Source organism: Pleurodeles waltl, chromosome 9 (assembly GCF_031143425.1).
Source record: "Pleurodeles waltl isolate 20211129_DDA chromosome 9, aPleWal1.hap1.20221129, whole genome shotgun sequence".
Lineage (NCBI taxonomy): Eukaryota > Metazoa > Chordata > Amphibia > Caudata > Salamandridae > Pleurodeles > Pleurodeles waltl.
In genome coordinates, this window is record NC_090448.1 from 1,050,407,259 (window position 1) to 1,050,433,087 (window position 25,829).

General features: G+C 44.8%; 1 protein-coding gene and 1 long non-coding RNA gene across 2 annotated transcripts in view; one reads left to right on the top strand and one right to left on the bottom strand.

The window, feature by feature from the left end:
- Positions 1 to 25,829, bottom strand: part of ABHD12B (abhydrolase domain containing 12B) — a 328,971-nt gene that overhangs the window by 175,869 nt on the left and 127,273 nt on the right. The gene's annotated exons all lie outside the window — the stretch shown is intronic.
- On the top strand, positions 14,059 to 24,802 carry LOC138260302 (uncharacterized). The gene is made up of 2 exons (XR_011198837.1): positions 14,059 to 14,959; positions 20,956 to 24,802. It is a non-coding gene; the product is annotated as an uncharacterized lncRNA (long non-coding RNA).

A 25,829-nucleotide genomic window follows, 5' to 3' on the forward strand; every position in this document is an offset into this window, starting at 1 on the left:
GGTAAGTGTGCTCCCAAGGAAGTCCTGGTGTGCCAGGCAGTGGTTCAACCGCCGGGTGGTGACCCTGGGTTGGATGACCAGGTTCAGAGGGTAAACTCTGACCTGGTAGGGGGTAGGTATGCCCCCCAGGAAGTCCTGGTTTGCCAGGCAGTGATCCAGTCTGTGGGTACAGACCCTGGATTGGGAGGCCAGGTTAAGGGTGTCCCCCCTGACCTGGAGGACGGGGCTACTGCTAACAGTGCCCCTACCATGTTGTCTTCTGGGGGGGCCACTCCTAGTTGGGTGGTTCAGGGCCCCAGAAGGGAGGGCAGGGGGAGGGAAGCCTCACCCCTGGCCCTGGTCCAACCTGAAGGTACAGACCCCAGGTTGGAGGATCAGTTGCAGGTTAACATCCCTGCACTGATGGAAGAATTGTGCAGGACTGCTTCTACAAGCACCCTGACAGTTTTTGACTCTGGGGGTGCCGCTTCTGCAGGGAGGGTACAGAGCCCCAGAGGGGAGGACCAGGGTCAGGTTAACATCCCTGACCTGGTGGAAGAGAGAGTGGTCAAAGGGTGCCAGGCACCTGGGGCTACCACCCCCCACTCTCCACAGTCACAGTGGTTAGAGAGGCCTGAGGTCGGGCTCTCATCCCTGACAGTTGTCTGGGGCCACTGTGGCTTGCTGTCCTGGTGGACAGAGTTGCCCCTGGGGGGGGGGAGGACGAGAGTCACACCCCGGGGGTGGAGTGGGCAACACCACCGTGTTGGCCCTGGTGGTACTATCTGCCCATTGCAATACATCTGTGAGCAAAGTAAAGTTAGGTGTTGCACAGATGGTGTCTGTAGATGTGGAGAAGGGTTCCCCATGGGTTAGCTTAGTGGGCCCTGAGAGTATGGACAGAGGGATCCAACTGGAGTCAGGAAGGCGTAGAACTGGAACATGCCCCTGCTGTTGTGGGCCTGGGTCCTTGTTCTATCGCCCCAATCAGGGAAGTACATCAAGGTATTGATTGTTCTCCCCTGGCTTTAGGCTGGTAGGGGGTCGTGTTGGACTTTTGCTTATGCAGGGTCATCCCCAGACTTTTTTGCCTCCTGCCTCCTATATTTTTCTGACATGTTGCTGTTGGCTTTTCGACTCTGAGCACTTTACCACTGCTAACCAGTGCTAAAGTGCATATGCTCTCCTGTCTAAATTGTATGTAAGTGGTTTATCCATGATTGGCATATTTGATTTACTAGTAAGTCCCTAGTAAGGTGCACTAGAGGTGCCAGGGCCTGTAAATCAAATGCTACTAGTGGGCCTGCAGCACTGGTTGTGCCACCCACATAAGTAGCTCTGTAATCATGTCTCAGACCTGCCCCTGCAGTGTCTGTATGTGTATTTTTACACTGTAAATTCGACTTGGCAAGTGTACCCACTTGCCAGGCCTAAACCTTCCCTTTCCTTACATGTAAGGCACCCCTAAGGTAGGCCCTAGGTAGCCCCAAGGGCAGGGTGCAGTGTATGGATAAGGTAGGACATATAGTAATGTGGTTTATATGTCCTGACAGTGAAATACTGCCAATTTCGTTTCACTGTTGCAAGGTCTGTCTCTCTCTCATAGGATAATATGGGGGCTACCTTTAAATATGATTAAAGTGTAGATTCCCCTAGAGAGTAGATGGACATGTGGAGTTTGGGATCCCTGAACTCACAATTTAAAAATACATCTTTTAGTAAAGTTGATTTTGAGATTGTGAGTTTGGAAATGCCACTTTTAGAAAGTGAGCATTTTCTTGCTTAAACCATTCTGTGACTCTGCCTTGTTTGTGGATTCCCTGTCTGGGTCAGTTTGACAGTTGGGTTGTTTTTCACCTCACACCAGACAGTGACACAAAGGGAGCTGGGGTGTGATCTGCATTTCCTGATTAGCCATCTCTGCTAGGAGGGAGGGGTGGAGTGGTCACTCTCATCTGAAAGGACTGTGCCTGCCTCTGACAATGCTGTCTCCAACCCCCTGGTGTGTGTCTGAGGCCTTGCCTGGGCAAGGCAGGATTTCACAAGAAGGTGTGAGTCCCCTTTGAAGGAAGGTGACTTCAAAGACTAAAATGGGTATAAGAAGGGCACCCAAACTTACAAACTTTAGAAACACTTCTGGAATCAAGAGGAACCTCTGCCTGGAGAAGAGCTGATCGCTGAGGAACAAGTGCTGCCCTGCCTGTGACTGTGCTTTGTGGAGCTTTCCTGCAGTGCTGCTTCTGCCAGAGTAAGAGGGCAAAGACTGGACTTTGTGTGCCTTCCATCTTGAAGAAGAAATCTCCAAGGGCTTGATGTAGAGCTTGCCTCCTGTTGTTGAAGTCTCAGGGATAGCAAAGACTTCTTCCTGCCAGCACCTGGAGTCTCTGGAGAGACCCCTACTCTGCTCTGTGGTGCCCTTCCAGTTCCTGGGACCCTGAAAGGAGAGGCTGGCAGCCTAAGGACAAAAATACACGCACCGAGCGCCGTGCGGAGAAAAGATCGACGCGAACCCGATCGCGGCTGAGAAAACGACGCGACGCCGGCTCCGCAGCTGAGAAACGACGCCGCAGGAAACGCGACCGAAGAATCGACGCCCGGAGCAGGAGAAACGACGCGCAGCATCGCTGACGAAGGCTGAGAGATCGCAACCTGCGCCGCGGGACTTTCGGACCGTCGCGGGGCTGGCTTTTTCGACGCGCATCGCCGTGCCGAGCTGTTTTCAACGCATATAACCGTGCAGGGTTATTTTCGACGCACACCGCCCGTGCGGGGTTATTTTTGGCGCAAACCAGGTACATTTACACGCTAGCAGCGCTAGTGTGTTGTTACAACTACCTAAAGACTCTTTTTATTTTAAACCTTTTAAAAATCATAACTTGCCTTGTGTATGTGGGATTTTTGTCGTTTTGGTCTTGTTTTGTCTAGATAAATATTTCCTATTTTTCTAAACTGGTGTTGTGTCATTTTGTAGTGTTTTCATTAAGTTACTGTGTGTGTTGGTACAAATACTTTACGCCCAGCACTCTGAGGTTAAGCCTACTGCTCTGCCAAGCTACCAAGGGGGTAAGCAGGGGTTAGCTGAGGGTGATTCTCTTTTATCCTAACTAGAGTGAGGGTCCTTGCTTGAACAGGGGGTAACCTGACTGTCAACCAAAGACCCCATTTCTAACAGGCAGCTACTACAGCAAGGCATTTTGTAAATACTCTGGGGGCTGTTGTTATCCAGAAGGGCAATACCTTGAATTGGTAATGACCAACCTGAGGTATTTTCTGTGTGATGGATGGATGGGTATATGGAAATATGCATCTTTTAGATCCAGTGTTGACATGTATTCTCTGTGTTTTAGTAAGGGGACTACATCTTGTAGTGTGACCATGTGGAAGTGTTCTGATTTGATGAATAGGTTTAGAGTCCTGACATCTAAAATTGGTCTTAGTCTTTTGTCCTTTTTGGGAATAAGGAAATATAGGGAATAAAACCCTGTTCCCTTTTGTTGGTGAGGTACTAGTTCTATGGCTTGTTTTGTTAATAGTGCTTGCACTTCTATTTGTAACATGTCTAGATGTTGCGCCGACAGTTTGTGCGGTCTTGGGGGAATATCTGGAGGACAATGTGTGAATTCTATACAGTAACCATGTTGGATAATTGATAGGACCCATGTGTCCATGGTTATGTCTGACCAATGTTTGTGGTAAAATGTTAGTCTTCCCCCCACTGGTGATGTGTGTTGGGGAAGGGTGACAGGCAAGTCACTGTTTGTCATTAGTGGCCTGCTTAGTGGGCTGAGATTTTCCCCTGGACCTTGGGAATTGTCCCCTGAAGGACCTGTGAAACCCCCCTCTCTGATATTGGGATTGGTAGGTGGGTTTTGCTTGAGAGGTGGATGCCTATGAAGGCTGTCTGTAAACCTCCCCTATATTGCGGTTTCCTGAATGTCCATCTATATTGGGACGAGTAGAGCGCGCCCATGGCTTTGGCCGTGTCAGTGTCTTTCTTCATCTTCTCGATGGCTGTGTCCACTTGTGGCCCAAACAGTTGTTGCTGATTAAATGGCATGTTCAGTACTGCCTGTTGTATCTCAGGTTTGAACCCTAGGACATTAGCCAAGCGTGTCGTCTAATTGTGACTGCCGTGTTCACTGTTCTTGCGGAAGTGTCTGCGGAATCCAATGCCGAACAAATTTGATTGTTCGATATTGCCTGCCCTTCCTCTACCACCTGTTGAGCCCGTTTTTTATATTCCTTGGGGAGATGCTGGATGATGTCACTCATCTTGTCCCAATGAGCTCGGTCATAACATGCGAGGAGGGCTTGAGAATTTGCAATACGCCACTGGTTGGCAGCCTGTGATGCCACTCTCTTTCCTGCTGCATCAAATTTCCGACTCTCTTTATCTGGAGGTGGTGCATCTCCCGATGTTTGTGAGTTGGCTCTTTTTCTTGCAGCACCAACCACTACAGAGTCCGGGGGCAGCTGTTGTGTGATGAACACTGGGTCCGATGGGGGTGGCTTGTACTTCTTCTCCACCCGCGGTGTGATGGCTCCCCCCTTCACAGGCTCTTGAAAAACTTGCTGAGCATGTTTAAGCATGCCTGGGAGCATAGGCAGGCTCTGGTAGGAGGCATGCGTGGAGGCCAGGGTATTAAAGAGGAAGTCGTCCTCCAATGGTTCTGAGTGCATGCTAACATTATGGAATGCAGCAGCCCTGGCCAAGACTTGGGTGTATGAGGTGCTATCCTCCGGTGGAGACGGTTTTGACAGGTAGCACTTAGGGCTATTGTCCGAGACAGTGCGTTCGTAGAGGTCCCAGGGGTCTACATCATTTTGCGACTGCACAGTGTGTGTGGGTGACTGTGCAGTGGGTGTGGCAATAGGGGACCCTGTCCTTTGTGGCGAATGTGGGGGAGAAAGTTCTGACGAAAAATGGCGAGTTGGCGATTTTTCCCTGGCCACTTTAGCTCTTGGCTGATCAGTCTGTGATTGATTTTAGAGGAGGGGCAGTTTGGATCTTCCCAGTATCCTTATGGATCTGTATCTTTGCCTGCGTTTGATCAAACTCTTCAATTTGAAGTTCCTCCTCCAATCTGTGCCTCTCTTTTAGCTGCTTAGAGAGACCATGTTCCTCGGAGTACGAGGCCTTTTTTGGCTCCGAAGCCGGTTTTCTCGGCACCGAAATGCCCATGCTGATGGAAGGCCTCGGCTCCGAAAGGCTCTTTCAAGGCTTAGCCGACTCGACAAGTCGGTGTCGAGGTTTTTCGACACGGGTTCTCGGCTCAAGTCCGAAGACTTTGGCACGATTTTGGCCTTTTTCGGTGCCGAGGGTGTTGCTTGGTCACCGCTTTGTTTTTTATGGGTCGAGCCATGGCCTTCAGGCAGTGGTGTCCCCAAGCCTTATGTTTCTTAGGCTGACTGTGGGCTTGGGTCGGGGCAGGCGTACTCACTTGTTGGCCTGCTGTAGGTGGTCGGTCTCCTTCGGAGTCGTCTGAGTCCGATCCCTGGATGGAGATAGCCATCTCCTCCTCTTCGACGTTGAGGTATTCCGAAGTTTTCAACGCCATCTGCATCCGCCTCGCCCTCCGATCCCTCAAGGCCTTCTTTGATCGAAAGGACTTGTAGTATCTTCTCTGTGCTCCGGTGACAGACACAGATTACAGACCCGATGCTGGTCTGTATAGGGATACTTAGCGCGGCTCTTCGGCAGAAACCGAAAGGGTTCCGTTCCATTAGGCTTCGACAACGTCTGTGGTCGGGCCGACCATGCCTCGGCTGGGCGCGGAAGCCCCGAAGGGCCACCAAAACTGTATCTCGTCGGTGTCGATGGAAGTTGTTTCCCGATCGCTTTTCGAGGATTTATAGTCTTTTTCCCGATTCGAATAATGGAGCGAAGAGGAACACGTCCGAACCCGATGGCGGAAAGAAAACAATCTAAGATGGAGTCGATGCCCATGCGAAATGGAGCCGAAAGGGAGGAGTCACTCTGTCCTGTGACTCGAAAAGACTTCTTAGAAGAAAAACAACTTGTAACACTCCGAGCCCAGCACTTGATGGCAGGAACAGTGCACAGCATGTGTCTCTGCAGCTGCATATGCCATCGAACACATAAACATATTGAGCATCTTAGGTGTGTCATAGCTTTTGTTCTGTTCAGCACATTCATGCCACTGACAACTCATCCACACTTTCATTTACAATTTGAGTGGACTCAAGCCAATGGTATCTAAACTTTGGCAAAATAGTTGTCATTGAGTAAACAGGAGTGATGCCTCTGATGCAAGAATTTACATTTGTTGCTACTGAGATTTATATTAATCAATGCACAAAAATTGACATTGCCCAGGTCTGTAAGCGACAATGCAGCTGTAGGACGCTCGTCTGACTGTACTGAAAAGTAATCAGTAGCACCTCTCACTTTGGTGTTACCATTGGAGACTGGCAGGATAAAGAAACTGAAGCGTGGGACACTAGGAGGTAGGTGTAACAGATGAAACATACAGGGATTGGAAGATACGCCAATTCTTAGCTTTGTCTCTAACCTAAAGTCAAAGATAATGATTAAAGACGGCTTAAGCAGGGAGGAGCTTGAACATTAATGAAAACAAACAATGAAATGGATTAAATGATCAGGATAGCTGGATAGCTTTACCTTGAGGTGCTCTTCTGTTATTGTTGTTGCCAATTAGCATCTGTGCAATGCATAACACCGCACTGTTGTAAAGTTACCGCCCTTGGAAGACAGCCACATTAGCTCAACATGCCTCAAAGGCACACTGGCAAACGCTTTTTCAATGCAAGTGCTCACTTGTAATTTCATTAGCTTGGACTTTCATACAATTACTTCAAAGTGGGGCACTGGATACACCACTGCCAACTTAAAGAATGTAGTATGTTCTTTTAAAGCTATATCATGGTTGGAACATGTCTCTAAAGAGAGGTGCTTCTTGATGTCAGTCTGGTCATCAACAATGCCTTGAGGCCTTGCAAATGTATTTATTAAACCAGTTATGTACTGTCCGTATCTTTTCCTGTGCTCATGAGTGCTAAGAAGCAGGGAGAGGTGCCTGGGGGGGCGGAGCACATTGTGAAGAAGATGTGGGCAGGAGTTGCAGGAAATATTAATGGACTACAAATATAGATACTAAAACAACTCAGTCAAGCTTATTGGTTCCACCATAAACATGTTCTGGTACAAGCGAAGCACTGGGTAGCAATCATCCAATTCTAAACAAATAATCGAGAATAGAATCAAGACACCACAATATCAAATAGTGATGATCACTTCTTTGGATTGAATTTAATATCAAATAAACAACTGGTCATTCATCTGTAATGGCTATATCAACCTTCAAAAACTTTATATTGTGTCTTCAGACATGAGCTAGCTCCATTCAGCAACAGACAGCAACAGTCATCATGTTTGTCCCCTACGGTTTGCAAGCCTTGTGCTTTTTCAAGGAAGGATGGTCATGGGAAGGTGGTCCGAGTTGGCATGTCTCACTCTGTTTGTTGGAGCTTTAGCAGTAAAGCTGCTGAAAGTCCACCATAATTAAACAGGTAGTGGTACCTGTTTAATTATGGTAAGGAAGCTCAAGGTGGCAAGCATCTCATCATAAATGAGAGTCAACGTGAGCGATATATTGTTAATTATGTGTAATGAGTTCATCACTGAACCAGCAGATTCATCAATGTGCTCTGGCGTATTACCACATAAAATACAAGGAATAGTGAAATATAATCAGGAACACAAGCAACTTGATAATATTCTTAGAAGTAGACATTTGATGAATGAATGGTCTGATGAATTTGTTGTGCATTTGTTTCTTCATAACTTGCATACTTCCTCTGCTTACATTCAGGGAAATAAGTTTTTCTTTTTCCTACAGCACCCAATGGGAGCGCATGAGTTTTGCTGCTGTGCTCCTCGTGTGCCAATTCTCCCCTCAAAATATTGCCCCACCCCAGATTTACTGTGTTGCTCCCCTCTCCACCAGCTTGTTCATTGCTTCACCTGCACCTTCCCCAGCCTTGCTGAGACATTGTGGTGTATGCAAGAACATGAGATATGATGTATACGTGAACACGAATAAGACCCATATACACATAAGCAAATAAGCATTTTTTTGTTTTTTTGCTGATGCAGAACAGCATTGTCAAAAACACTGACAAAGGTAAAAGTTTGGGTTATGCCATTGACAGATACACCCTACTGTGTTTCTGAATGCTCGTTTTTGTATGTGTGCACCGATACCCTCAAAAAGTCCAGTTCTTTTCAGAATTCCCATATATACTAAACCATGCAAGGTTGATTGCTCCTTAGTTGACAAAATACAAATACAGATGTAAAGTTAGCCAGGTAAACTGAGAGAGAAGATAGTTCTAGCAATGTTTCAGTACAAGGTGAGATGGGCCAGAACAGAAACACACAGTGGAAATTGTTCCAAACTGTAGGCTCGACCAGAGTGAATGATTTGAAATGGAAAGAAAAAAATGCTAGTTGGAGAAAAAAGCTGAATATTGCAAATTGACATTTTGTAACATTCTCCCAAAAAAAAGCACAATTAAGGATATAGTATCACCTGTATTGTATTTGAGGAGTCATAAATGCCAGAGGACTGAAAGCATCTTTTAAAAAAGAGCATGCAGAAAAAGAAGAAACTTATTGTTTGCATGCCAGTATAACCCTGACATACAAGTTACAAGACTTACGCCTTGATTTAGGCATAATTCTTGCCACCATTCAGCCATTCTACCATGTCTGTTAGTAGTTGAACGGATTGGTCGCAGCTTCTCTTTTCAAACATGCCAGAACCACAGGTAACTCCTTCCTGTAGACACTGTGGGCCTCATTACGAGTTTGGCGAGAGGATCACGCTACCTGTTTGGCCTGACCACCGCCGGCGCTAACAAGGGTTCACTGCAGGGCCTTAACATTGACACCAGCTCCTAATGGAGCCCGCGCCAAAGTGGCGATGCAGCGGGTGCAGCAGCACCAGTCGTGCATTCCACTGCCCGTAATGCATGGGCAGTGCAGGGGCTCCCCGACACCCCCATTCCACCAGCTTTTCCATGGTGGTGTAACTGCCACGGAAAGGCTGGTGGTATGGGGACTCGTAATCCCCCAGGGCCTATCTGGGTCTGCCTTCCTGCCCTCTTTCCCCAGGCAGACCCAGCCTGCCTTTGCCCCCGATCCTGCCTCCGCCCCACAGCACCGCAGGTGCCTCCCCCACCATCTCCGTATGGGTCACAGGTCCCCTGTGCTCCTGACTTCTGCTCCCCCCGCCGTAATGGTACCTCTTTTTGCTTTTGTCACCCTAGGTGGGAAGAGTATGCCCAGATGTAGGGCCCGTGCTCACTGCGCCACTGGATTCAAGTTAGCCTGGCTGATGAAGGGTGATACCCTGAAACTGGTCCCAAGATGCTTTTTTCCAGTCCAGGGAGAACCTGGCTAGGCAGTTCGGGCTGGACTGTTCCCATTGGGAACAGGGTCAAGACTGATTTGCATATTGCTGTGTCCAAACTGGGGTGGCGTGGCGGGCAAAAAAACAATGGCTTAAACCCTGATCTTTGTGACTGGGGTGAATGTTTGCATTATTCAGCATTCCATCCATTATTTATTTTTTTGCTAATGTCTGACTCAAGCAGCTTATCACCGACACCACCCAAACCGCAGGACACATGCTTGACCCCATCTTCCCAGCAAGCAACAGAGTAGCATACATCCACACCAAGGAGCTTACCTGGGCTAATCACCACCCCGTCCATTTTATCATCTCAGAACCCCCCCAACATCCCCACCTCCACTGCCAGAAACACACGGTGCAGCTGGTCAAAGGTACCAGAGCAATGATTGACCAATGCTCTCAACTCCCGCTTACCCACATCACCGAAGTCACAGAACAAGTGGCGGAAAACTTTGCAAACTGGATCACGCCAAGCGCCGACAAAGTTGCACCAAGAAAACCCACCAGCCCAAAGAAACAAACAAGACACCCCAACTGGTTCACAGCAGAACTGAAAACCCAGAAACACGACTGTAGACAGAAAGAAAGAAAATGGTGCGCACGTAAGACCCTCGAGGAACGAAAATAATTCAAAGACCTGAAAAGCACAAAGAAGACTGTCTTAGCCACCCACATCAATGACAGCACCAGCAAGGAATTTTTCAATATAGTCAAGGAGTTCACCAACCCCCTCAGCAGCCGAAAACACCATCACGCCCTTGCACACTCTCTGTGACTCCCTCACTGACTTTTTCCACAACAAAATCAACACCATCTACAGAGACTCTGAACCCCAGTCCCCCACCCCCTGAAGACTGCATCAACCGCCTCATGCCGACTGAGCCACCCACCCACCCCAGCTCACCTCATGGAACACCTTAACCGAGAAGGAAACGGAGCACATCATGAGGTCCATCAACTCCAGAGCCCCAGCAGACACCTGCCCCTACCACACTTTCAGTCTTGGCAATCAAACTGTCAGTAGAAGACTCTTATTGTACGCAGATAATAAGCGCCCCACATATGGAGCCCAATGAAGATAGGAGCACCTCAAACACCCTTCACTATGTTCTTAATTATGGGTAGAGGGCAAGATCCTTGATTATGAACATATTGAGCCCTTGATGATCAATGCAGGGTAGTACTTTATTAGATTTCTTTGGGACAAAAACACTGAACACTGCATGGAGGAAGAGTTTTCTTTTTCGGGCAAAGGACATATCCTTCTAAAGGGGATCTCAGCCTCAGATTCAGTAGGCATGGCACAATCAAATTCTCTGTGTGAGGGCAAAGAGAACCCTAGGTTTTTCAGAAATATCAGCATAATCTTAATATTGTTCTAGAATTATTGTTACAGAGGTAATGATAGCATTCTTCAAAATAGTCTGGATTACTTTAAAACGAGTCCAATAATTTCCAGAAGAAATGCAATGCTGATGGCAAAACTGAGAAGACATGCACATTGTTCTGGTGGTCTGGGTTATGTACAGGTGTGTCAGTGCAGCCATGGTAACACAAAACATACTACATAATTGGACAAAGAGATAATATCAAAAGATAATGATTCCTTATGAGCTCCAAAAGAATCCATCACAGGCACCATCTTTTCCTTCACTGGACAAGATGCTAAAATTGTTTTATCAACTGAGTGTAAGTGCTTTTGCACCTTCTTTGAAACTCAGGGAATGTGGGTCTTCTGGGCCATTCATCATGAACATACTTTTCCAAAGCACCATAATCAAGTAGCACTGGAAACAGAACCACAACATTATCTTCAGAACGAAGGGTGATAGGCAGAAAGAATAATTGAGAGTTGGAATCTCTTGAAGATGTTCCAGCTCAAGGGAGCTATTTTTCTTATTTACAAGGGCTCTGGCATTTTCTCCGTTCCCTGCAGGGGGACTAGGACAAGCTTTGACCAAATGACTTTCTCAACTGAAGTGAAGGCATATGCCAGTTCTTGTTCTTCAGTCTCTTTTGGCTTCAAACAGCAGAACCCTAGCAGTCCGCTTTTAGTTCTTCTTTAAGGGCTCTAGCATCAGCAGAACTGGATTCATTCTCCCAAGCGAAGGCAAATGGAGATGACTAGGACCAAGAACCAAGATCTTTCTGTCTCTTCTTGCGTTTCAGCAGACAATGTACTATGAAAAGGGCTCTTTCAACTAACTCTGACAACACTGTATGTTAAGCTGAAAACATTTATCCTGAATCTCTTCCTTACGTCTTCATCAGAAAACTGTCATCTGGGATCTTTCCTACCAGTTGCTCTCAGTAGCCAGTTGATACAAATGGGTCATATAAGATGGTGCATTGCCTTGCTGGATGCAGCAGGATGCCACTTCAATAGAGAATTCTCCATCTGGGCTCTCAAAAATCTTATTGAGCATGAGCTCAGGAAGGCAGAATAGTTATCTAGGCAGAGTAGTGACTGCAACTAAAGGAGTGGACTACACCAAGGCTGCTCCAGAGAGACTGTCAATAAAGTGTTCCAGCTTAGAGCAGTCAAAAACAAACTGAGCCTGGCGAAAGGCAAAGTGGAGTAGAAGAGGATCCAGAAATGACATTAGAAAATTGAAAAGTACCTGTGCCAACCAGATAAAGACCACGAGCAGCCAGAGGCTGTCTGAGGACTGCATTTTACTTCTTAAATGTTGAAGTTCCTTAGCTTGTTGTTATTGTAAGGGTGCTGCAAGTTTATGACAAGATCCATATCAGTATTAAAGTCTAGGAGTTGTTAGCCTTGCTATCTGTCAAAAGCTGAATGCTCTTTCTTCTTTCAAAGCTGCTGTAATAAGGGTGACTCATTTCTGTAGCCACTAGGTTGCGTAAGCTTAAGACTATCACATGGAAGCAATAAGTGTCATCTTAAAGGGTCAGTGATTGGAGGGGAAAGCCATGCAGCAAAGAAACCTCCAAGCAGACAGGAACCCATGCAGCATACAAATCCTGGAAGCAGAAAGGATAGCTAAAAATAGAGAATTGTTGAGGAACCAGACACTCATATAACCCGACTGGAGCAGATGAGGACCAGATACAGCAGCAGCAGAGTTCTAGAACATGACGCAGGATACTGGGAAACAGACTACTGTGAGAAGGATTCCAGGCAGGAGACTACTGCGAGAATGACCAGAGGGAAAGCTGCGTTGCCTATGTGACATAACAATGCCAGGCGTAATTGCCTCAACTACAGGAAAGACTGGGGCATGGAAGATGTAGAGAGGCAGTAGATGTCTGCACAATATTTCCCTGCTTGGAAGCTAGTCAGCACCAAATGGCAGAAAATGAAACTGGGTGGACTCAAAGACCCTATGTGAGGGAATCCTATGGATTACTATAGCTCCTTGTAGAGCAGGGATGCTATGCATTGTCTACCCGTCCTGGGATTCAGGAAGCCCCCCTCTGAATGCAGATCTAGGTTGCATGATGAAATATCGGTGACAGAAATATTGGTAAAAAATATTAAGCTCAAAAATATCCATTTTACATAGTTTGTAGGTAAAGTCAAAAATATGGACTTCAAAAAGGTGGAAGAACTTGATTTCACCAGATAAGTAAGCATATTGAATTAACTTTAAAATATTGTTATATTTTTTTAAAAGGTATACTTATGATATCAAAATTATATGATACATGGTATACCTTACAAACACTGAACAAAAATATATTTGAAAATAAATGCAGAAAAATAGTAAATTAAATAAAGAAATAAATATATTAAGGGCCTGATTTAGCGTTTGGCGGAGGAGGTTGCTCCATCACAACGTGATGGAACTCCCATCCGCTATATTACAACCCCGTAATAGCCTATGGAGATCATAATATGACAGACTGGATATCCGTGACATTGGTGGCGGAGTAACCCGTCCGCCAAACTCTAAATCAGGCCCCAAGTGTCAATATTGGGAAAAATGTAATAGTAATTGTTATGACAACTACTAGATGCAACATTAATATTAAACTTAAAGAATGAATACAAATAATATCACTCCACAAATATATATCATTAGGAATGAATTTACATTAAACTAACTTTTAGAATTAAATCACAAAAATACATGCTAAAATAACTGTAATGAAAAACTGCCATAAAACATTGGACTTCAAGGGGGGGGTTGTTTCAAATTCCTTCCTCCAACTTAAACAACAGCAGGGAAAATGTTTGACTTAGATTTACTGTTCCCACTCCACCCTGAGCAGCAGTAGGGAAAGTGCTGGAAGATGAAGGGTTCAGATTGACTTTTCTCACTCCACTGCAAGCAAAATTGGGGAACGTGCTGGACATTGGACGGTCTTAGATTTACCACTGCCACGCCTAACTTAAAAAAATATATAAAATGAATATATAAAAATATATAAAAATAAAACTAAATTTACAAATAAAAATATCAATATAAAAAACTTCAATTATCCAAAAATTTCTGCACCGACAAAAACAATTGAAAACAACACTACGAAAAACTACAGATTAAAAAAAAACATTATAAAATGAACTGCTATATGAGAAACAACCTACACATAATATGAGTAATTCATATCCAAATGTGAGAAATTGTGTTGTTGGTTGACGTGGGGTGAGCGATTGTTAGAATTCATTTTGAATTGCTTCGTTTCTTTTACACGTGTAAGTTTGAGCTTTTGTTGTCTCTGAACGCACTGTCTATCACATATGTTATCTTATGTATATTTGTTTAGGTAAAATAAGCCTGTTTCCACGCCATAGGCTTGCAGCTGGTTTCTTTCCCTAACTGGGGCACTGTATTCATTATAATTGTGTGTTCAAATAACTAACTGACCTCGGCTGTGGTATTTTTGGGGAGGGAAAGGCTGATATCTATACCTTTGAACCACGTAATCCTTTGAAGGGTCTCAAGAATGTGGGGAGTCAGGCAGCTGCAGAAGGGAGGCAAGGACAAGGCTGGAAATGGAACCAGTGTGTGGAAACTGATTAACTCCTTAAAATATCTGTATGACGTATATCATTAGTTACACATTTTATGTATCCTTTGATGTATGAGTATAAATATCACTGTTAAACGCTTTATGTCAGCACACTTTACTTCGGGCCTGGGATGCCAGTGGTAAACCTGTCCTCTTTGCTGCAGCAAAAATAAACAGACCTTTGGTCATTGATTTTTCACTCCGGCTCTCCGTGTCAAAACTCCTTTGTAAATGCATTTGTAAGTATCTGCAAATATGTGCATTTGACAATTTGGCGCCCGAACAGGGACCTTCCAGTGGATATCTTCAGTAGCTCTGTCACGAGACGTGCTGCCAGTGGGGGGACGCCGTTCCGGAGGTGTAGATTCCAGGGGCCCCTGCACAAAGACTTAGTTTCAGAAGCAGCTGCATCTTATCCACCGGGCAGGTTTCCCCCCGCTTTCTCATGATGTCCCAGCGAAGTCCCTGAAACATCGGTGTTTATCTTGACGGATTAGTCTGACACGGGCGGCCGGAGAGAAATCCAGGAAAAAGCAGATAGTCAGGTAAGACTGTTCCTCGCTGGCTATTTGTCTGCTTTAACTTGCATTTGAGAGAATAATTGTTTTTGGATAACTTATCATTTTTGGGAATGATTAGTTCTTGGTAAATTTGCATTTGTACAAGGTACCATTTGACAATTTGTATTACATGTGTTTTTCTTGTTTGAGTAATTTGCCCAGGCCTGGAGCAATTTGTAAGTTGGTAAATATTTGAAAAGGTTTTCTTTGGTGCACATTTGAAAAAGGTTTTTTTTTCGGTGCAGGTTGCATTTTGAAATTTGGTGCGTGTTGCATTTTGAAAAATTAAAAGGTTAGATATGGGAAATAAGAAATGTTGGCAAGGGTTATGTCTTTGTTTTCGTCGAAATCATGTGCCACGTTTAGATAAAAAGCAACCCATTCCAAAAGAGGGAACACCAGGGTGGGACATGTTAAAGGATTATGGTTTAGAGAATAATTTGTATAATAGTATATGGCGCAAATATACTAGACATTGTCCTGACCTCCAGTGGCCGGAGGATGGGTCTTTTGATTTAAAGAAACTAACCTACCTACAGGAATGTTTGTTTCATAAAAAGGCTAGACAACATATGTTTGAAGTATACAGAAAATGGGAAATTGAGGCCACCAAAAGAAAAACGAAGTCAGATAAACTGTTAGAGAAGGAGAACCGGAGAACCATCATGCAGAAAGCCGCCCTGTACCACCATTCCCAAACCCAGAAAAGAATTGAGTCTGAAGACAGAGTCCATAGGGCCCAGGTGGAGGGAAGTTATGTATCAAAGCCAACAGAACCCAAACATGCATTAGAGGAAGATGAGGTAATGCTACAGCTATTAGATAATAGCCCTACTGCACCTCCACCTTACACACCCCCTGCAGTAGCCCAACCTATCATGGGGGCACCGCAACAGCAGCAAGGGCAAGGGCACAATTTGGGAAATCCAGGTGCACCACTACAGCAGCATGTGCCACAGCCACCACAGCCTCTAGCCCAAGCCACCCAAATAGCCCAAGTCCTAATCCCTCCGCCACCTGCCCCACCACTACCAGCCAACACTGCAAGGTTACCAATAATGTCCCCTGCCCCTAATACCCCAAATGGACAACGCCGACGGTGCACAGCCACTCACTCACTTTCACCCATATGGAGCACACCTATGAAGTCGATTTCGCCCCCTAGTACCCGCTCCACTATTGGGGATTGGGAAAAACGGGTTATCAAGGATCAGTCAGATAACTGGATGTCACATCTTATTTACACCCACACCGATATTATGGACACAATACAACAGATGTCACATTTTGGACAGCAATTAGCACTGCTGTATATGATTGAAAAATTGGAGAGGGATTGGAAGTCTTGTATTACAGATTCTACCCCTCTCCCTTATGAACAAGAATTAAACCAATTATGGCGGGACAGTAGGGCTTGTATTCTTGATAGTAACAGCATAAATGAGGGAGTACGCATTTGTGTCATAGCCAGGGAAGATGTTCTAAATAGATATGACAAGGGGTACCCAATGAGGGAAGTGCACCCTGATATGCCCACTGCAGCTGCAGTCGCAGCAGCAACTGCCGCCGGACAACCAGCTCCCGTGCCGGTGGCCCAATTTGTTCATATACCATGGAAAAGGGAGGAGGTAATGGCTATAAAGAAAGACTTGCCAGACCCTCGAAAGAATCCAGCTGGATTCTATCGGGACCTTAGAATTGCCATTTCCACCACAACCATGACACTCAAAGACATTGACTATTTTTTTGGTGTTTTATTGGGTCCTGAAGTTTGGCATAAAATTAGAAGAGTAGATGATGCACCTACTTTGGGAAATACATGGGGGGGTTTAGAAGCACATGAAGCACAAAGGGCACCAGGAACCCTGCCGCATCAGGATATTTTAGATTTACCTAATCGGATATTGACTAAGTTAGAAACTGTTATACCTCTTCAGACTGTGGATTGGGGAAAGCTTGCCACTTATAAACAGAAGATAGGTGAAGATGTCCCAGATTATTTTACTCGAATTGAACAAGCTTTCATAGATTTTAGCGGTCAAGACCTCGCCACCGTAACAGGTGTCACACTATTTGTAGAACGCTTTGTTAATGGCCTTCTACCTGAAATATCACAAAAATTAAAAGCAACAGAGAGTTCGTGGATGACGAAGGGACAGGCAGAGATTTTGCAGATGGCGCAATACTATGAGAGCAGGTACAAGGAAGAATTAGAAAAGAATGAGAAGTCAGTAAAAGAATTGAAGAAAAAGGTATTATTACAGCAGGCATACCCTCAGCGGGATGCAACCCCTCAGCAAAGGGGTGGCCCACCAAGGGGACGGGGAAGGGGTCGAGGTCGAGGTGCATCTGCACCACCCCAAGACCGCCGATTAAATATCAACCAATGTGCCTACTGTAAGCAGGATGGACATTGGCGTGATACTTGCCCATTACTGGAAGGAAGACAAAGTATGTCACTTCATAGAGGGAACGCGGCAGGTAATGCACGAGGACGAGGAAGAGGTAGAACTGATCAGAATTCGCAGAATGAGAATCAGGTCCCGCGTAACACTAATATTTTTGACAATGCATTTGAACGACAATATTATGCTGATGATTTCTTTTCTGAATCCTACAATTATTAGGACAGCCACAGACAGGGCCAGGGGCGAGTAAGTATTCCTGTAGATCAAAATGGTCCCTACATTGATGTAAAAATCGAAGGAGAGGGCCATAAGTTTCTTCTAGATACTGGTGCCACCAGAACATCTATTGCACATTCTGCAGTCCCCGGGGCTCCCCTGTCTGGGCTTCATACCACATCAATTGGGATTTCTGGAATCCCCGTGGTGAGCCCCATCTCAACACCTATGAGAGTAACTGTAGGCCCATTTACAGTACACACGCCACTCTCTTTAACATCAGGTTGCAATGAAAACCTGTTTGCATTAGATTTGTTAAAGAAATTAAATGCAGTTATTCACTGTTCAATGGATGGTGTCTATGTAACTATGGATAGTGTTTCCCCAACTCGGTGCATGTTCTCACAGGAATACGACTTACCCCCAGAGCTACAGGAAATAGACCCTCGCTTATGGGCCAAAGGCAAGAATGATGTAGGCATTATGGATATCGACCCTATTGTAATAAAAATCAAACCAGGTGCCCGGTTACCTCGTGTTCCTCAATACAAATTACCTAAAACAAGCGAAAAAGGGCTCAAGGCAGTCATATCTGATCTTGTGCATGCAGGTGTCATAAAGGAAATAGTGAGCAGCCCATGTAACAGTCCAATCCTTCCTGTTGTAAAGAAACGAAATGATGCTAATAGATTAGATGGTGAGCAATCATTTACTGATAACACAGTATATCGATTAGTTATTGATCTCCGAGAAATTAATAAAATAGTAATTCCCCAGTTTCCCGTGGTCCCAGACATGAATAGTCTTTTCACCATGATACCACCCTCTGCGTGTTTTTTCACCGTAATCGATTTGAAGAATGCTTTCTTTAGCATTCCAATTGCCGAAGAATCTCAATATTTGTTTAGCTTTGCGATTTTTGGTAGATCATTCGCGATGACAAGAATTCCACAGGGCTTTGTTGAGTCCCCGAGCATATATAGTCAATGTCTTAAACGTCAATTAGACCAATTCAATCCACCCACAGGCTCTGCGTTGTTGCAGTACATTGATGATATTTTAATTGCCTCAGATTCCATGACACAATGTAAGACTGATACTGTTGCATTATTACATCATTTAGCACCTCTGGGCCATAAGGTGTCCCTTCCAAAATTGCAGTATTGTAGAGAGGAGGTCACCTATCTAGGACACCTCCTCTCTAAGGAGGGAAGGAGATTACATCCAGACAGAATTAAATTGGTTCATACAATGACTGCACCACGCACCCCTTCTGAAGTCCGAGCATTTTTGGGATTTACATCTTTTTGCAGACAGTGGATTCCAAATTTTTCACTTATAGCAAAACCATTGACTGCTCTGACACTTTCAGATGTGCCCTCTCCTGTACCTTGGACTGACAAATGTGAGGAGGCTTTTCAAGAATTAAAAAAGGCGATGTGCTCTGCTCCTGTATTGGGTAATCCGGATTACAGCAAACCATTTGTTTTATTTGTGCATGAAAAGCATGGCTGTACATTGTCTGTTTTGACACAGGCCCAAGGTGGGAGACAACGCCCTTGTGCATACTTCTCTTCCACCTTGGACACTGTGGCGCAAGCTTTGCCTACTTGTCTTAGAGGAGTGGCTTCTGCAGCAGCTGCAGTGAAACAAAGTGAAGGGTTTGTTGGTGGCAATCCGCTCACTGTGATGGTTCCTCATGCCGTTGATATTTTGTTAAACAAGACACAGACGCAGCACCTCACCAGTGCTCGTCTAACGGGTTACGAATTAACATTGTTCAGTCCAAATATTACTTTGAAGCGGTGCAATGTCTTGAACCCAGCTACGTTACTACCCCTCCCTCAGGACAATGTGGAATTTGATCATAATTGCATTTTTGCCACTGAGGAAGAAACTAAGGGACGGGTAGACTTGACAGACACTCCCCTATCTGACCCACAGGGAGAGCTGTTTGTAGATGGGTCTTGCTTCAAGTTACCAGATGGTACGACCACTGCAGCCTATGCCGTCACCACAGTCAAAACAGTGGTTGAATCTCATAGAATCCCGCAAAATTCGGCACAGGCTGCAGAATTAATTGCCCTCACCAGAGCTTGTGAAATAAGTGAACATCTTAGTGTTAACATCTACACTGATAGCCAATATGCGTTTGGAGTAGCTCATAATTTTGGGCGACTCTGGGCGAATAGAGGCTTTATCACGTCACATGGCACTACCATCCAGCATGGCAACTTGATTGTGACACTTTTGACTGCTCTCAGTCTGCCCCGTCAGGTCGCAATCATTAAGTGTAGTGCCCACAAAAAAATTACTGATGATATAGGACGAGGAAATGCTTTTGCAGATGCTACAGCGAAAGCAACAGCACGAGCACCATTTGACAATGCATATGTTGAGAGTAGCATCAAGGGAGAGCCCCAGTACGAAGTACTAGAAAATACCATGCAGTGTGTGAGAGATATTCAAGCAGAAGCAACAGCAGAGGAAAGGGAACAGTGGGAGAAGAACGGTAGACTAGACAGTGAGGGTTGTTACACAGATGACACAGACAGAAGAAGATGGATGTTACCTAATTGCTATGTACACGCTATGGTTACTATGGCCCACAGTCCTGCACACATCAGTGCCCAAGGCATCAAGACAACTTTGGACCATGTTTGGAGTAATCCTCTGATATCCAAAGCTGCTAATAACCTGGTTAAAAGTTGTATGGTGTGCGCAGTGCACAATGCAGGAAAAGGGACCCCTACGCCCCCTGGCCACTTTGCCCCTCCTGATCTCCCTTTTGAAGCTATACAGATGGATTTTATCCACATGGAACCGTGTAACAAACTGAAATACGTGTTAGTGGTAGTATGCATGTTTTCAAAATGGATAGAGGCCTACCCATTAAAAGACAATGGTGCCCTCTCTACCGCCAAAATATTACTAAAAGAATATTTTCCTAGATACGCCTTGCCACGATTAGTCTGGAGTGACAATGGCAGTCATTTTTCTAATGAGGTAATGGAGAAGGTCTGTACCGCCCTTAACATCAAACATCGATTTCATGCTGCAAATCACCCACAATCAGCGGGCCTTGTAGAAAGGTATAATTACACCTTGAAGAGCAAAATAGCTAAGATTTGTGCTGAGACCAACTTAAAATGGCCAGATGCTTTGCCCCTAGCATTAATGTCCATCAGGATGACTGCCAGTAGCAAGTCACGATTATCCCCCTATGAAGTTGTCATGGGGAGGCCAGCCAATATCTGGGGGGTACCACGACCAAAGAAGCTTTCTGAAGTGCAATATCCTTTGTTTGTAGATTACTGTAAACAATTGACTAAAGATTTGCGTTTGATCCACCAACAGGTCAAGGCCAGCCTACCGACTCCTCTTGAAGGCCCTGGTCACCCTTTTAAGCCAGGGGATTGGCTTATGACAAAGAATTTTCAAAGAACCAACAGTCTTCAGCCCAGGTGGCGGGGGCCAGCCCAGGTACTGCTTGCAACACAGACAGCGGTGAAAGTGGAAGGAAGGAAAAACTGGATACATGCTAGCCACTGTAAGCGTGCACCAATTCCACTACAGAGTACTCTAACAGCAGAATTACCATTGTCTCCTGATTACAGCGAAGTAGGGAGACAGGAAACACCTCCACAGGTTTCAAGTGCTACTTCTGCTCCTGCGGTGACACAACTGCCCAGTGACGAAGAGTTGCTGTTTGAAGATCAACAAACTCATCGATACAACCTGCGTCCTCGCCCATCCAAATGAACAGAATTTTGAAGGTGCGTAAGGTGGTGACCCCTACGAAAAGCTACATTTACATCACCCTGATAGCTCCTAGCTTGGAATTGCAAACTGAGGTCTCTTCTGAATGGCCCAGGAATCCTTTGCTCAGCAGAATACGGCACGCCTGCCTTCGTGAAATACAGTTCCCCGCTTTCACCGCCACCGGCATTTCCGATGCCATTGATGTACCAGCATTAAAACGAGCTATCCTCACTGTTGTTACGCACACTTTGGGCGACGAGGTTGTAAATGACTGTGATGACTAAAATTCCAGCATGAACACGGGTGACTAGCCTGTGCAACGACACCAGAACATTGGTCAGAACAATTGTCTCAACGAGAACACAAGTATAGTGGGATGCAGCTTGTGCAACGCTATTCAATCAGTGGGTAAATGGAGTTAACAGTTCTGTGACTGGCGAGAAAGAAAAAAAAAAACCCAAGTACCAGTTCTACGGAAGCGGCCAGCCATTAGGGTTGGTGCGGTTTGTAGTCCCAGCGGTAAAAAAAAAAAGGTGCCCTTTTTCTGTTTAATACCCAAGCACATCACTAATCTGGTTGAAAATTGCTGGCCTCCGCCCTCATTTTGCTGAGACACTGAACGAAACTGACAAACTATACTGAAGATTAATTTTGAAGTATTTCGACTTACTCACTGGGAGTTGAGACTCACCAGGAGTTAAAACTTGAAAAGGAGAAGCTAAGGGACCTAGGATCAAGCCAACCTCTATTGTCCTGGACCAACCAGTGCAGCCTAACTGCTAGAGTGGAAAGCACGGCGGTGCTGAACCCTAGTGGGTGTGAACATTGAAGGAAAAATTCACTTATCTGTATCTATACGTATATGATTATTAGTATAGTGATATCAATATTTTGCATTTACATATTTGGTAATTGTGTGAGTATATTTTTGAACACGCGTAGGCGGTTGAGACGAGTAAAACGGTATCATAGAAAAGTTGTAGGACCAAGGAGAAGAGCACAATAAAATTATGAAGATATATCCATTTGGCAGGACAAATATCCCTCTAGAGAATAGGGAAGAGTGGCCTTATAACTATTTCTACAAAACCATAATGAAGTACCTAGTGACCCTTATGTTAATATGTATAATGTCCAGTGGTGTTGCATCATTGTTGCAAAATCCTACCTTACATCCATTGATAAAGGTTCATGGAAAATTAGCGGAGACATTAAGTCTCACTGACTGTTGGATTTGCCGGCACTTGTCTAGACACCCCGAGGATCCTATAGGCCTTTATGAAGTACCAGTATCACCAAGTGAATATGAAAGAGGGGAAGTGTGTCTTGTACCAAATACCACTTGGAGATGTGACCAACAAGAATATCAATGGTACCCTAGGTGTGCGGTGCTCCCTAATACCCAGGCAGAATACAAGCTCTCCCCGATGCCTGAAGAGAATGCCACACTTAAAATGTTTCCCATATGTTTTGGTACCTATTTTTATGGGCAAAACCCAGAGGCAAAATACATGGGAAAGATCCCTCCTGAACAGTGTGTTTACACTTTGTTATTTGATATAAAGACAGGGAATTGGGATCTTGAAGGAGAGGAGAAAATAGACAGAAATTGGACAGCGTTAATTAATGGGACTCATCAAAATTACACTGTGAATTATTGGAACCTGACTGTGGGAGAAAATGAGATTCTAGTAGATCCAGAAGGATTGTTATATGATCCCTCCAGAGAACAAGATAGAAATGGGAAAAATTCACCTGTAATATTGTCCCGGGTTTTCCTTGGCCCCCTCTGGACGGCTAGATGTTCATATGTTGCACCCTGGGCAAATGTATCATTGCTAAATACAATCTGGGAAGATTACAAATATTGCAATAATTCTGAGCATGACACCCCAGAGGGTGTAGGATTGCCTCGAATAAAATACAGCATTATAAATTCACAAATCCAGGGAGGCATGTACTTCGTATGTGGAAGAACTGCATATAAAGTACTGCCTCTAAACTGGGAAGGGATATGTTCACTGGCATATTTGGCACCCAACATTACTGTGATATCAAATATATCATCTTCCCAGCCCCTTAACATGGGGAGTTTTGCACATAGGTACAAACGAGGGACACCCATACTGGAGGAGCGAAAGAACTGGGTATTTCAAGTATTACATGTTCTTATTCCCGGATTTGGAATTTTCGATTTACAACTGGCAATGATGAATATGTCAGCTGAATTAGCCATTGCATTTAATGCCACCAGAGAGGCCATAGGAAGTATACAGGTAGAGATAAACTCTGCAGCCCAATTGGCGATACAAAATCGGCTTGCCCTAGACTTGATTACAGTACAACAAGGAGGAGTATGTGTTTTAATCCAACATCAGTACCAGCAAAAGTGCTGTTATTTTGTCAACAAGTCATCAGAGATAGAATTGGATATTGGGAAAATAAAAGAAGCAGTACAGGTATTTGAAAAGGGGGGCCAATATGAAGGAGGCGATTGGAGTTTATCATGGTTATGGTCTTTGTTTGGGGGGTGGGGCTGGTTGTTTAAAGACATACTTTTTATAATAATAGCTATTGTATTAAGTTGTTTATTAGTGCAGTGCTTACCTGCTCTCTGTTCCTGTTTAAAATTGTGTAAACTTCCGCCAGTGAAAATACTAGAAACCAATCGAGCTATGATGCAGAGAGAAGAGATAACTTCCCTAATGGCTATTGACCCTACTGTCCTCACTACAGATACTGGTTGCTCATACCCATCGGTTGTTTATGTCCCCATGAATGCAAATTTCAATGAAGTGGGAGTAAAATTCAACATATATGAGGAAATTTAGAACTATTCAAAACGTTTATTATGTTCAGAAGAAAAAAACTCAAAAAGGGTCGATTGTTAGAATTCATTTTGAATTGCTTCGTTTCTTTTACACGTGTAAGTTTGAGCTTTTGTTGTCTCTGAACGCACTGTCTATCACATATGTTATCTTATGTATATTTGTTTAGGTAAAATAAGCCTGTTTCCACGCCATAGGCTTGCAGCTGGTTTCTTTCCCTAACTGGGGCACTGTATTCATTATAATTGTGTGTTCAAATAACTAACTGACCTCGGCTGTGGTATTTTTGGGGAGGGAAAGGCTGATATCTATACCTTTGAACCACGTAATCCTTTGAAGGGTCTCAAGAATGTGGGGAGTCAGGCAGCTGCAGAAGGGAGGCAAGGACAAGGCTGGAAATGGAACCAGTGTGTGGAAACTGATTAACTCCTTAAAATATCTGTATGACGTATATCATTAGTTACACATTTTATGTATCCTTTGATGTATGAGTATAAATATCACTGTTAAACGCTTTATGTCAGCACACTTTACTTCGGGCCTGGGATGCCAGTGGTAAACCTGTCCTCTTTGCTGCAGCAAAAATAAACAGACCTTTGGTCATTGATTTTTCACTCCGGCTCTCCGTGTCAAAACTCCTTTGTAAATGCATTTGTAAGTATCTGCAAATATGTGCATTTGACAGCCCTTGTGAAGCAGCAACCACAAATCTTGTCCGAGTGAGGCACAAGTCAACCCTAAATTAACCTGTGTTCAACCCTCCAGTAGCTTGGCACAGAGCAATCATGCTTACCTTAGAGGCAATGATAGAGTATTTGTGTAACACTTCAAAGAGTAATAAAGTGAAACCCTTACAAAGGATCCCAAGCCAGGTTAGAAACATAGCACTTCCTTTAATAAACACAACGAGATCAAAATAACAAATATCCAATCAGTAGAACTGGAGATATGCAATTTTAAAGTTTTTAGTAAGCATAGCACCAAAAAGCACAACGCGTCAACTGTGTATAACTAGTCGTGCCAGGCCAGGATAAAGTCACAAGGTCAGGCTGACCGCGATGGAGGGCAGGCTGGCTACAGGGACCCAGTTAGGCCCGCTGAACAAAATCTGTTTGTGGAGTGTTGTCAGGATCCGGGTTGAAGTTGCATCGCACAGCCAAAGTGATGTGTTGATTCCGAGGTGCTGAAAGGCTTTGATGAGAAGGCCTCTGTCGTTGTCGAGGATCCTGTCGAAAGGGCTTCCAATGCAAAGTCTGGCATAGGGGATACAGCAAGCAGCAGGGTGATGCATCAGTTCTGGAGAGCTGCGAGGCTACGATGCGGAGTCCAGCGTTGTCATTGATGCTGCTGTTGATGAGGGATGCGAGAGCCTGTACTAAGGATGTGTCATGCAGTGGTGGTTCCAATAGGTTGTGCCAGCGATGTGGGTATTTGCGGAGGGTTCAATACATGCATTAGCAAAGATGATTTGGTTCTGATCGGGCGGCGCCGCACAACAGAGGAGATGCATCGGTTCCGCTGAGTCCAAAGAGGAAGAGCACCTTAACCCAACTTCGAAGGGTGCAGGACTGGGGAGGCACCACTTGGCAGGGTAGAGTCACAGGTGGCAGAGTCCAAGTGCAGGTGCAAGGTTGATGGAAG